Source organism: Hemiscyllium ocellatum, chromosome 13 (assembly GCF_020745735.1).
Source record: "Hemiscyllium ocellatum isolate sHemOce1 chromosome 13, sHemOce1.pat.X.cur, whole genome shotgun sequence".
Taxonomy (NCBI): Eukaryota; Metazoa; Chordata; class Chondrichthyes; order Orectolobiformes; family Hemiscylliidae; genus Hemiscyllium; species Hemiscyllium ocellatum.
Window position 1 is genome coordinate 40,083,647 of NC_083413.1, and position 14,748 is coordinate 40,098,394.

Sequence of the window (14,748 nt, forward strand, 5' to 3'; positions counted from 1 at the left end):
AGAAGCAAAAGTAAAGTAGAGTAAAGTATCCACTTCTCCCCACGGAGTGTGGAAGAGGCAAGCCAACATAAATTGTCTCTTATGATTTATTTAAACGAGTCTAAAAGTTCCTTAGCCTCTTCTGGTGATCTAAAATTATACTCGGATCCTTCGTGGTTAAAGCATAACGTCGCTGGGTAGCGTAAGGTGTATTGAATATTTAAGTTCCTTAGACATTTCTTCACCTCATCAAACGCCTTCCTCCTTCGTGCCAAAGCCGGGGAGAAGTCCTGAAATAACATAATCTTGGATCCTTCATGAATCATAGCTTTAGGATCCTTTCCAAGCTTTCTGGAGGCATCCAGGAGCATCTGCCTCTCCCTATAACTCTGCAGCCGGAACAGGACCGGGCGTGGGCGCTGATTTGGGCCAGATCCGCGTACTGCGACCCGGTAGGCCCACTCCACCCTTACCCGGTCAGTTTCAGCCCCCAGGTTTAAAAGCTGGGGCAGCCATCGCTCCAGAAATACTGCTAACTGTCCCTTCTCTTCTTGTTCAGGGAGGCCCAGAAGACGGATATTCTTTCTCCGATTTCTATTATCCAGGTCATCCATGTAGATTTCAAAGGCCCGGACTCTCTGCTCCAGAGCTCTCACCTGTTCTGCAGCTGTTTGTGCTGCAGCCTCGGAGGTCGTGGCCTTTAGCTCCGCCCCCTTCACTCGGCCCTGTAATTCCTCGAGAGCCTGGCTGTACTTTTGTAGCTTTTCTTCGAATGCATTCCATCTCTGTCTGGATTCTGCGATGAAATTGATGAGTGTCGATTCCAGCCTGGCAATCATCTCTTCAAGGCCTGTTTTTACATCAGCTGCAGCCAGAGGAGGAGAGGAGGGTGGGGGAGGGGTCTTTGTTTTCTGAGAGCTGCGGGATCCCTTTGGTTTACTCATTATCCACTTAATATTAAACTGCTTAAATATAATAGTAAGCAGCTAATTAAGGTTAGAAAAATTTTTTGGGTGGTTTGGTAAGTGTGGTGGGGGTGAGTAACTCACTTTACCCAGGTTTTGGGAAGAGCTCTGTAAACTCAGACTTGCTGAGTCGCCGCCATCTTGGATCTCTCCCTGCCCTATTTTAACGATCAAGATGAAGGCATAAGCCATCCCACCTACTCATTCCCTCTTAACCTTGCCCACTCCCCATGCTGCATCCAAATCATTCTATGCCCCTCTACCCATTCCCATAGCCCCTTATAACCTCATGCCAATCTACCATTTTCCTTGAAGCTTAATGCCCTTTTGCCACCCTGTGTCAGTTTGCCTTTTGCCTATGTTCCTCTAACAATCTCTGTGGCTCCATATACATGTATGACAGCTTAGCACTTACATTCACACACCAGATTTTCACCTTTACCTTCCATGCCAATTTATTGAATATCCACACACATGGGGGAGACAAAACATAGTTTTATTACTTATTTTATATATCAAATAGTACACTCCATTGAGAAAAGCAATTACATTTTAAAAATGCCTTGACACTTTATGGCACCCTGTGACAAATTGACACTTACTGACACTTCATTTCTAACCATTTCTAGACAAGTATTGTTGAGTTGGACAATTCTGCTGGCTTTATGTTCCATTTATACACAATGTTTACATTTCCAAAGGGCACCTGACCCTGAAAGGATCCCTGACCCCACTCTGCTGAGAAAGGAAAGTTATGGATTTGGAGGCAGGACTTAGGATTCTGACTTTTTTAACATTGTCACCACAGTGGAGAGGGTCTGAGTTTTAGCCTGACCTGAGGAGTTTGTTGGGAATGGATTGTCCACATGGTGAGCCTACAGCCCGTATTCATATCGGAAACTTTACTGTGAATAGCCATGATTTGGAACTCATGGTTTTGGTATGAAAAGCATCTAGAAATATCAAGAAAAAGATGCTCTGTCTTTGGAAATGGTGTGCTCAGTTCTACAAAAGTGATAAGCCTGGGAAGAAAACAGTTATATTGAGAATTTTAAACATAGAAATCTGGTCAGTGCAATCACATCCAGGTGAATAATTAAACAAGTACAGCTAAAATCCCCATTGGAAATTTTAAAACAAATTCAACACATATTATTTCCTTAATCAAGAATTGTAATTATTTTTAATTGCACCTTCCCCCAAAACTGAACCTTTGTTCTGTTTGTGTGCATGTGAATGCGTATGTTTAACACCAATGAATTTTATTTCTTATTCGTAGCCCACAGCATAGAACTGATTTTTGAGTGTAACTAGGAACAAAATATATAACTTAAGGTGACATATGCTGTTTTTGTCTGTAATACTGACCTCTATTCCATTCTATAATTAAACACCTGGGCAAGAGTCTCATATAATGATGTTTAATCCTTTGTGACTTTTAGAACAACGTGTTTGGTTATACTAATGGACTTGTTTTGAGCAGTTTTCACTGAATTTCTAAACTGAGTGGAATACTGAACTGCAATGACGTACGTTTTTTTTCTACAAATGCTAATAACTAAAACTAAAACCAAATGAAGAAGATTGTTAAGTTGGTTTATTTCAGACTAAAACTGTTTATTTCACTGCGTCAGCATCATTGATTCACAATTTATTATAGCACCAGTTGAATCACTGCATCATTTTCCTTACCATTCTATTCCTTTCCAGTAGCTTGGTTATTACTTTAAATACGTAAACATTGGTGATTACTCCCAGATCATTATTATAGCTAAAAATACAGTATTATTGTAACGTTTAAGTTTTGCTAGAACGTTTCAGGAAAATACACAAATATATTGATCTTTGGTATGTTCAGGCACTAAAAAAAACTTTGAAGACTTGCCCAATAATATAACTCAATATTAAGAGATGTTTGCCTAGAAATTAAATCATGCTCACATTGGGATGTGTTATGTATGCTGAATGAGGCCAGTGACAAGACTTTGACAAATAAGTTCTCTGGCCATTCAGAATTGGAACTGGGAGCTGCTTGCACCATTGCAACTTTCAGAGGCAGCCATAGGATAGTGATGCAAGACAACCTAGATCAAATGCCAGCTAAGGGTCTCAGGACAGACGCAGTAGGAAGCAAACAGAAGGGGTGAGGAGCATGCACTCTGCCTTCTCCTAGTTGCACAAAATATTTAAACCCATCTTTTGGTGGGCAGCCTTCAATGATCCCATTAATACTTCTTGGTTCTTGCTGTTGTCGTTTGTCGTCTAGTTGCTCAAAAGGGCTTCAAACTGGTCCAGCTTTTGATTTGTCGCTGCAATAGTGCAATCGAAGCACAAACACATTTACACCAATATACAACATCCACTCTAGAACTTTCCTGAACAATCCGACCATTATGATACATTTCTGGCACAAGAAGAGTTCAATCACATTGCCCACCATATTTACCCCTCATGCACTTGTTTTGATCAGTGGGGTTCAATTTCTAGTCTGTTGTGTTTGGGAACTTTTCAAAAGTTGCACTGTAGGCTAAAACATTGGAAATCTTTTAAGATGCATCTCAATCACTGTCAACTCCAGTGTTCTAATCTAAAATATTCTACACATAAAGTAATGCGTGGAAAAGCATTGAGGAACCAATTGATATGGAACGCCTACTTGCAAAGTTCAGACTGCTATCAGACTACTCTGGGAGCATAGAAAATGGGAAAGAAAAACGGCAAAGCATGTACAATTGATAAAGACTCTCATGAAAGAAGAGGGTTGGCCAATGAATAAACATTCAGTTTACCAGTAACCATGTTTATATTGTAGTGAATAACTTTCAAGAGTACATGCATAGAGTTCAGATACAGAAAATTCCTCCTTTGTCATGGGGGCGTGGCTCACTATTTAAAGTTAAGGTGAGGACACATGAAGGGCAGATGGAACCTGCTTTTGCAATGAAAGACCTTTTTATGCTATTTATGATAATCAGTGGGAATGTTCCTCATCCATTTCAGATGATTCGGTAATGAGGTTGCTCAGAATGTGCCCACATTGTTCCACAGAGACCATTAAAACTCCCACTTGCAACGTTAGCAGCCCCTCTCTTTACACAGAGGCCTTGGAAAGTTTAAGGCAACAATAAACTGAAAGTATCTTCAAACACACAGAGGAACGCCTTTGTTTTCTGCCTTTTGAACCTTTTCAAAACCTCATTTTGAAGGGTGTTTTCGTTCTGTTTCTCAGCATTACTGAACTCAAAACTCCCTGTTGTTTAGTAACACAGAATGTGAACTCAATTGTCTGAATTACCGTGCTCCATATGGTAAGTGTATGTAGGTATATGTTTGTGTGTTCGTAACAAACTTCATCTGCATGTATATTTAAAAATCAGCCAGTAGATATTTCTGATAAATTCCATTCTAGTTGCATAGCATGGAGATTTTTCCATGTAACTTTGACTGGGAAGATAAGAAAATTGGTGTAAGGCCACTTAATTAACCACTCATTATTTTTATGTTGTTGTTCTACTTTGTTATTTTATAAACTTGCCACCTAACAATTTCACATTCATTTATGCAGTGGATGGCTATGATATAAAATGTACAGTACAGTATGCACAGCATTTTCCACTTGTTAAATATTTTCTTGAGAAATTTGAATAAAATATATTAATTGCTAATTACCTAATTAACTCATGACAACATTACCAAATACACACTTACATACATTTCAAAGTTGTCTGTCTAACAAATAATGCCAGAACAGTAAAGAAAAACTGTAAGTAAGACTTGCCTAAGTAACTGCTGTTCACAACTTTTGATATGCATTTATCTTTGAAACTTCTTTGATAATTTCGATATCACATTTGGCTTAATATAATTGCTACAGTGTTACAACCAAATAAAGAGGTGTGATCAGCTCCTCTATTTATAAAACTCCTCCTTAATCGGACAACTGGAATCTTTATTTACTTTTTAGCATGTAACTATCGCACTCAATTAAATTTAGCTAATGAGATCAAAAATAATGGAGCGCCAATTCTAAGGCTTTATTGTGTGAAATAGAGTGAAGTGGTATTACTTACTAAACTGAAGAAAAATAATAAAATGCAATGTTTAACAAAAGTACAATGCTGACAATAAGCTTAAAAAGAAATGTGGAAGGAGAAGGGTCTCTATATAAACAGAAAGATACAGGCAGTTGAAATTTAAATCTTTAGAATCATTTAGTTGCAAGTGTAAAACCTCAATCCCAGCAATTTGAATGTTGTCCAGTTTCGTTAGGAGTGGTGAAGTTTACAAATAACCTTGATTTCTCAGCAAAAGATAACTTTTCCAAGTTGACTTTTAGATTTCTGAGATTAAGAGAGAGGAAGCAAAGAGCTTTCAGTATTTTTGTTGTTACCAATCCATATTTCTTATGCTCTCTGTTGTTGTTCAAAGCAAGCTACTAAAATATTATTTGAAGTCAAGTCCTTTATCAAATTGAACACATCACCAATAACCTTGCAGCTCCAACACGTGAAGTTGTACAAGCATGATAAAAACAAGAGTTGCAAATTTATTATTGCCTCACTGAGTTTTAGTACTACTTCATTAAAATGTTGATTCTGATGCATCAGGTTTCATATGTTCCTTGGGGATTGCTTGGAATTGTCAAGTGCCTCTTGCAGCCATTTTATGTCTGTAATGTCCTTTTCAAACCAGTCCTTAGTGTTGGAAGGTCTTAGATATAAACTCGAATGACAAAAGTGAATGTGATCATCTATTTTCACAACAATTAGAACAGAATTAGAAGAGATTTGCAAGAATGGTTCCAGAGTTTCGAAACTTAAATTATGAAGGTAGATTGGAGAGTTTGGGACTATTCTCTTTGGAGAAAAGAATGTTGAGAGAAGATTTGAATGAAGTTTTTAAAACTATGCCTTGAAGTTCTTTCACTCACTCACCACAGAGCTGTTGATATTGTCTCTGAAGACTAAGAGAACAAAGTCAGCCACAATTACCATTCAAAATCCCTTGAATATTCATAGAATGAATGACATTAAAATAAAATCTCTCATAATTATCATTATCACTCACAGGTTGTCATGAATCTTGGGTGTTTGTTCACATAAAACCAATCTGCCATTTACAATAAACTTCAAAAATATCTATCAACCTGTTTATTCATGATCAAATGTTAAATTGATCAAATTGAAATGAATGAATTCCAAGTGATAAGCTGGTATGATATATCCCTTCACAATATGTTGAGGTGGCCCCTTTAATGGCTATTCTAGATATTTATATAGACCACAGAAACCGTGAGCTCAAATTATTATCCCTATTCTCATGATCTGTAAAAAAGAATCCAATAAATACTTTAAATAAATTAAGAAATTATCCATTTTCACATATATCATTTTTGTTACAAGGTCATCCCTTGTTTAATATCATCTTTAGTAATTTCAGATCCTCATCTACCAAAGTTGAGATTTGCTCATTCATGTTCACATACAGAAAAAAGTTGGGACTATACAGCGGAATCTCGATTATCCGGCATTCAATTATCTGAATTTTGGATTATCTGGACAAGATCGCAATGCTTGGCTAAACTGTGTTATCTGGCATTCAATTATTATGTGGAGAGTAGATAAGGAGAAACTGCTCCCAGTTATAATAAGATCACGAACGAGAGGGCACAAATTTAAAGCAATTTACAGAAGAAGTGAAAAAACTTTTTCACACAATGAATGATACAGGTTGGAATTCTCTGCCCCTAATTTGAATTGAGATGCCAAGAGGACATTGGATGATTATTTGAATGGAATCAATGTGCAAGGGTACTGGGGAAAGCAGGAGAATGGCATTACACACAATGGTCTTTGGAGAACCAAAGCAGACACCCAAAACCGAATGGCTTCCTTCAGTACCATAAACCTCTGTGATTCTGTAACAACATATAGTACTCTTTTAGTGAATACATACTATTGAACAGTGTTACAAAGCATAAGATATATCCTGTGCACAAGTTTATTACTTTTTAAAGATCTTCCATTATAATGATAGATTATACTTTGATTCCTAATAAATATTGTGAATGTGCAGAATTTAGTTCCATTTTTCTCTGCATTTCTATCAATTTGATGTGACCACACATATTTAAAGTAAATGCAAAATTATTGCAGACTAAATCGGATTCACAGTTAATTAACTGACTCCGGGTATTTGGAAAGATGCTTGGGCTTAGTTTTCTGAGCAGTATTACTTGGGTCTAAAGTATTTGTTAAAATAAACCTGATTGATGAAGTCTTGTCAGTTGGAAGAGGCTTAAAAGCAGAAGAGACCATTCGAGATAGGTTTTATTGAAAGCTTTTTCTTTGTGGTGTTAACTAGGCACTGTATAGGCCCCACAAGGAAGGATTCAGATCTTTGTTGATCAAACCTGATTTTCCCACTGGCCAATTTTCCAATGCCTGTAGCTATTTCTCATACAAATTCCGATTTGTCTATCTGAGATGGCTGACCCCCAGCAAGTTGATCTGGTTTAGCAATGACTGTAAACTGCCCTGAGACCTCTTTATGGCATGGCTGTCTGACAAATGAATTTACCTGTGTGATTTCTTGTGGTGTAGTGGTAGTGTTCACCTCTGGGCCAGGAGGCCCAAGGTTTATATCTCACTTGTTCCAGAAGTGTGCAATTACATCTCTGAATAGATTGATTCGAAAATATCGTTCTCTGTTTGAAGTTCCCTTTAGAATGTATAACTGCAAAATTCCATGAGCTTCACACAGGTCTTTGCCAGACAGCCACAGAATTTACAGACATGGATTTTCTGTTACAGTCCTCCACCATAGAAATATAGGTGAAAAATAATCATAGTGTTTTGGGGTTCTGACCTATAGTCATGACACAACGAAAGGCAAGAAGATGTCTCTTTCTGAAATGCTGCACATCTCTATCACAGCCTGGAAAAGTTGAGAAAGAGGAAATCTTCGTCGGATATGTGGAACAGTCCATCTTCCGCAGCTACACTGGCACCACCCCCCACCTTTTCCTCCGTTACATCGATGACTGTATCGGCGTTACCTCATGCTCCCAAGAGGAGGTTGAACAGTTCATCCACTTTACTAACACCTTCCACCCCGATCTCAAATTTACCTGGACCATCTCAGACCCCTCCCTCCCCTTCCGAGACCTCTCCATTTCTATCTCGGGCGACCGACTCAACACAGACATTTACTACAAACCGACCGACTCCCACAGCTACCTAGATTACACCTCCTCCCACCGTACCCCCTGTAAAAACGCTATTCCATATTCCTAATTCCTCCGCCTCTGCCGCATCTGCTCCCAAGAGAACCAATTCCACTACCGAACAACTCAAATGGCCTCCTTCTTCAAAGATTGCAATTTCCCCTCCGATGTGGTCAACGATGCTCTCCACCGCATCTCCTCCACTTCCCGCACCTCCGCCCTTGAACCCCGCCCCTCTAATCGCCACCAGGACAGAACCCCACTGGTCCTCACCTTCCACCCCACCAACCTCCGGATACATCATATCATCCTCCGTCATTTCCGCCACCTCCAGGCAGACCCCACCACCAGGGATATATTTCCCTCTCAACCCCTATCAGCATTCAGGAGAGACTACTCCCTCCGTGACTCCCTCGTCAGGTCCACACCACCCACCAACCCAACCTCCACTCCCGGCACCTTCCCCTGCAACCGCAAGAAGTGCAAAACTTGTGCCCACACCTCCCTCCAAGGCCCCAATGGATCCTTCTATATCCGTCACAAATTTACCTCCACCTCCATACACATCATTTACTGTGTCCGCTGCACCCGATGTGGCCTCCTATACATTGGGGAGACAGGCCGCCTACTTGCGGAACGTTTCAGGGAACACCTCTGGGACACCCGCACCAACCAACCCAACCGCCCCTTGGCTGAACACTTTAGCTCCCCCTCCCACTCCACCAATGACATGCAGGTCCTTGGCCTCCTCCATCGCCAAACCCTGGCCACACGATGCCTGGAGGAAGAGCGCCTCATCTTCCACCTAGGAACCCTCTAACCACAAGGGATGAATGTAGATTTCTCCAGCTTCCTCATTTCCCCTCCCCCCATCATATCTCAGTCTCAACCCTCAGATTCAGCACCGCTCTCTTGCCCTGCAATCTTCTTCCTGACCTCTCCGCCCCCACCCCATCTCCGGCCTATCACCCTCACCCTCACCTCCTTCCACCTATCGTATTCACAGCCGCCCTCCCCCAAATTCCCAGCCCCCTACCTTTCATCTCAGCCTGCTTGGCACACCAGCCTCATTCCTGAAGAAGGGGCTATGCCCGAAACCTTGATTCTCCTGCTCCTCTGATGCTGCCTGGCCTGCTGTGTTTTTCCAGCACCACATTTTTCAACAGAGGAAATCATGTCAATTGATGTATGTTTGAAGGTAAAAACAGAGATTAAGCCCTTGAAAATAGTGTTCTGAAGAAGGATCACTGGACCCAAAGTGTTAACTCTGCTTTCTGTTGCTGCCTGACCTGCTGAATTTTTGCAGTAATTTCTGTTTTTGCTCCTGAATACAGAAGAACCTCGATTATCTGAACGACGTGGGGTGGGGTTATTTTGTTTGGATAATCAAATGTGCAAATAATTGAATGCCAGATAACATAGTTTAGCTAAGCATTGGGATCTTGCGATCTTGTCCAGATAATCCAAAATTCGGATAACCGAATGCCGGATAATCAAGGTTCCGCTGTATAGTCCCAACATTTTTTCTGTATGTGAACATGAATGACCAAATTTCAACTTTGGTAGATGAGGGTCTGAAATTACTAAAGATGATATTAAACAAGGGATGACCGTGTGACAAAAATGAAATATGTGAAAATGGATATTGGGTTCTTTTTTACAGATCATGAGAATAGGGATAATAATTTGAGCTCACTGTTTCTGTGATCTATATAAATATCTAGAATAGCCAGTAAAAGGGCCACCTCAACATATTGTGAAGGGATATATCATACTAGCTTATCACTTGGAATTCATTCGTTTCAATTTGATCAATTTAACATTTGACCATGTATAAACAGGTTGATAGATATTTTTGAAGTTTATTGTAAATGGCAGATTGGTTTTATGTGGACAAACACCCAAGATTCATGACAACCTGTGAGTGATAATGATAATTATGAGAGATTTTATTTTAATGTCACTCATTCTATGAATATTCAAGGGATTTTGAATGGTAATTGTGGCTGACTTTGTTTCTTAGTCATCAGAGACTATATCAACAGCTCTGTGACGAGTGAGTGAAAGTACTTCAAGGCTCAATTTAATGTTGAATATTAAGATTAGAGAACATTTGTTTGTTAGATTACAGAATCACTACAGTGCAGAAAGAGGTCATTTGGCCCATTGAGTCTTTACCGGCCCTCCAAAGAACATCTTGTCCTAAATCTCTAGTTCACTATTTTGAGGAGTGTCTGAAAATTTTTAATTCTTGTAAACATATTGCTTGTATGGAGCATTGCTCACTCACATTAAATGAGCTAGTTCAACTTTTGACAAGAGGAATTCAGGCAGCAGGAAGAGGTAAGCAATACTAACGGGAGTGAAAGAAACAAGTGGATATCAGATTCGAGTGTCAGCGATGAGTAGTGTTTAGCAGGAATAGGTTACACCTGTAGTAGATGGTGGCATTGTCTTTGGAAAGACCCAAATGTCCAGTTACACTCTTCATTTCACTAGCATGTCTATCCAGCAAAGAAAACCATGGCTATAGCAATAAAGCATACAAATGAAACAATTATGGCTGGTAGATAAAATAAAGTGAACCGTCACACAACTGGAACCTCTGCTAGAAAAAATTCCCATCATTAATGGAGATATCTCTACTCCAACGAAAAGTATAGAATGGTGGTGCTTCTTTTCCTTGTACTAGCTGTATGTTTGTAACCTTCTTATGTACATTCCTTACAGGGATCAGTTCTGACTAGAAATGCTGGATCATGATTATCAACTTTAATATTTGACATGTCAGTTCTTAAACTTTCCAATTAAATAATATGAAAACAATGTGTAGATTCTGATACTGGAGGAATATTTTATCATTCTTTTTTCAATCTGTCTCCGAAAACTGTCACACAAAAGATCACCTTGGGCATTGTGAAATTGGGGTTCTGATGCTCATTTCATTTTACAGATTAAAAACATCATTCCAGAGGTACATCTTTACGTCTGGAATGCTTTTCATTGAAGTATGTGTGGATTTTGTAGCATTTTTCCTCCTCTGCATTTGTTTTCATGCAAATAGACTGCAGTTTCCATCTCAACTGATATTAAAGCTGCTATTTGTATCAATCAATGATGTGGAGGTGCTGGTGTTGGACGGGGCTTGACAAAGTCAGAAGTCAAATGACGCCAGCTTATAGTCCAAGAGTTTTATTGAAATCACAAGTTATTGCCCCTTTGTCAGGTGTAGTTTGCATCAATCAAAATTAAGTGTGATTCTAGTCAAAGTGAGTTTTATGAATTCCACCCTGTTTCTTCATAACCTATAAATGAACTTTCTCTGTGAAATGGTCTGAAAGCGAAAATGAGTGACCACAACTAGAAGGAACACAGAAGGTAATATTTCATGAAGCTCTGGAGTGCGCTCCCTAAATCAGTCTCCCTCTCTCCCCTTAACTCTCCTTTTTTACTACTTGTTCCTGAACACCTACTCCTTTGGATACGTGTTGACTACTAGTTCTAATCTTTCATTATGAAATCAATGCCAAGTTTTGTTCAATAATACTTCTGTGAAGAACCTTAACATGTTTTTATTCCATTGAAGATGACATATAAATGTAAGTTATTAATGTTGTACTGACATCAACCCCAATTGATAACTAATGGTAGTTTTTATTGCCTGGATACGTACATGAAAATAGCCATTTGAGTGCAGTATACGTGCTGTTAAACTATTTAAAACCATAAATGGAAGAGATTCCAAACAGGAAAGGAAAACCTAAAGAGTGGAAAAAAGATCTGGCAAACCAAAACAAGAAGATATACCTAACGTTACGGAATTTAAGTCATGTTTTTCCTGTTTCAGTGTGAAATTAATCAGGATGAGGACAATAAAATCAAATTTTATAAGGGAAATTGTTCTTCAATCTAGCAAAGAAGAATGTAACCTTTGCCTGGCATTGAATTAAACTGAAGTTATATATTCTCCTGTGGTAGTGCATCAACAATTTGTTACATTCACTTGTGGAAATTTCCAAAATAGCCTTACTCTGTTCAAAATAAGAAGAACAGACTTCTCAAGAAAATAAATCTCTAATATCTTAAGTCAGAGAAGATTCCTAAAGTAAATCATTTATTTTACAAATTATTATTCTGGAAGTTCAGATGAGTTGTTTATTCTAACTATAAAGGATTTTTAAACAACCATGTTTGCAGTCCTATGATTGGCATATATTTTAACAGACAACTTATTTGTTTGATACCAGGGGGCTGATAAATTTAACAGATATAATTTGTCATCTCCTGAGGAGAGGTTAAGGGCTAAGAGCACAGATTCCTTTGATCTTACTTTCTGCCACTGTGTCATCTGTCCAGGACTAATCAAGTTATCATATCAACAAATCTCCCTCAGTCACAGGCTTCAGTGTCTGGCCTTTGAGAAAAATTTGATGGCTGCAGCGCAGACAAATTTCTAGCAGCAGGATGTTGGAGCTTTCCCGCCTGGCAGTATGAAAAGTACCTGTAACCTCCGTACAACCTCTCCTCTTCCTCACGCTGAGAGTTCACTTCATGTGAGTCTCATGCTGTTCATTGCAATCAGTCAGCAACCTCTGATTAGGCCACTAAGAAAGAGCTGCTATTAATTTCAAAATAAAATTTACACTTTACTTCAATAGGCTCTTGAACTGTAAAGGTTTAGTCCTGGAATATAATTTGAATCACAAAATAAATGTCAGGTTGCAAATTGCTCACAGCATTACAACACTTTGTGTATTTAATTAAGCTAAAGAAATTAAACAATCTTATTTTCCCTTTGAAGAATTCAAGAAAAAAAGAATAAAGAGCACTAATGACTTTAAAAATAAAGTGTGCACAGGATAAGAAACAATTTCACCCTGGCATCCATCTTGAAAAACGATGGCAAAGAACTTAGTAAATATTTGCATTAATATAATCTGTGAGAAATATTAAAATGTTAGGTAATATCTGGCAGAGAAATTTCTAAGGATACGAATGTTTATGTTGTAAAAATAGGGCACACAGGTTGCTCCTGTTTTTGATAACCAGTTTGTTTATAACAACAAAAGTAGAATTAATAGTCAAGCATGTCCTTTCAGATGTTAAACAAAATGTTATTTTTGGAGTGGAATGTCAACAGTTAAGTATTTCTGGATGAAGCGGCAATAAGCAGCCTGCGAAGGAAAATTCAGATTGCAGACTTCCCTGGCACTGGTAACAAAAGCTCAGGTATGGAGTCTCTGCTGGAGAGTGACCTTTCACATCTGCAGCCAACATGCTGCGAGCAGCCTGTACAATGGAGCTCAAGGACGGTCAGTGCACTGACCCTGGCTGCCAAAGCTACCTGCTGCTCTCTTCAAAGAAATCAAACACAGGGGCTGCCCTCAGAATGATGAAAAACTCTGCGATAATAACAAGGCAGCTAATGCGCTCAGGACTCGTGGTGGCTATTTTATCTGCCATCAATAAGATTTATGCTCCAGATGCTATTATTTCCTAAACATTTTGGAATTGCTTTGACTTATTTTTTTCTTCTATTGTGTAACTAGTTAGTAATGCCCTCTAAGCATCACTAACTGATTATGTGCACTCCTTAAAGACTGAGTTCCTATTAACAATAGCTAATACCAGCACGCAATTATAAAGTACTCAAACCTTTCTGTTAGCAAAACATCGCTCCAGCACTGAACTATCTTCCTCTAAAGGAAAGTGATACTTAAAATGTTATAAAACCATATAAAATACAATGCATTTTCTCTTGTGTCTTATTTTACAAAGTGAATAATCCATAATATATAGAATGAAAATATATTGTGAGTAATGCAAGTTGTTCTACATTTTGCTGTATCCATGTCTGGCTTTTCGTGTGTATGTAAGCAGCTGCTTAAAACTTGGATAATCAATGTATTGTTTGAAATGTTCTCAGGCTTGCACTGTTTGGTGGAGTATAAATAGGACATTGAAAATCAACAATAACTGAGCTCATTCAGAGTGAACGGGGAAGAGATAACAGAATCATGATTTAGATCTCTGGTTTAACTTTACTTTGTAAAATTAAGATTTAGGACTTTAAATAGTATTGTCTTCTAGATGTTTTGTGACACAATAAATGTCAGATTAGATTGAAATCTCTCTGACATATCAGATGTAAACTTACTAATTATATTGTTGATTAGAATTTCAGATGATAGCATTAATCTTTGAATGATTTGAAAATGTATTAAAATAAAATAGGTCTCTGTAATAATTGAATTAGGGAATCTAAATTTAATCTAAAGTAAAGTATAATAGAATAATACTGGATCAAAGTAAAATAATAATGGACAAATACAAAATCAATAAGACTGTAGATAGATCTGTTTCAGAACAATATACCATTCAACATTTATGGTAATCTCTTAGCCATTTTGAGCTTGATTACTTGACTTAACCAAAATAAAATTTTGTTCACAGATGCTGTAATTTGGTATTGATGTGTTTATGAGGATAGATTATTAAAGTGATAGGATCACTCAAATTGGCTCCGAATAATCAAGTGAAGGTTGAGGAATTGGATACAGATCCATATGTTCCAGCCTC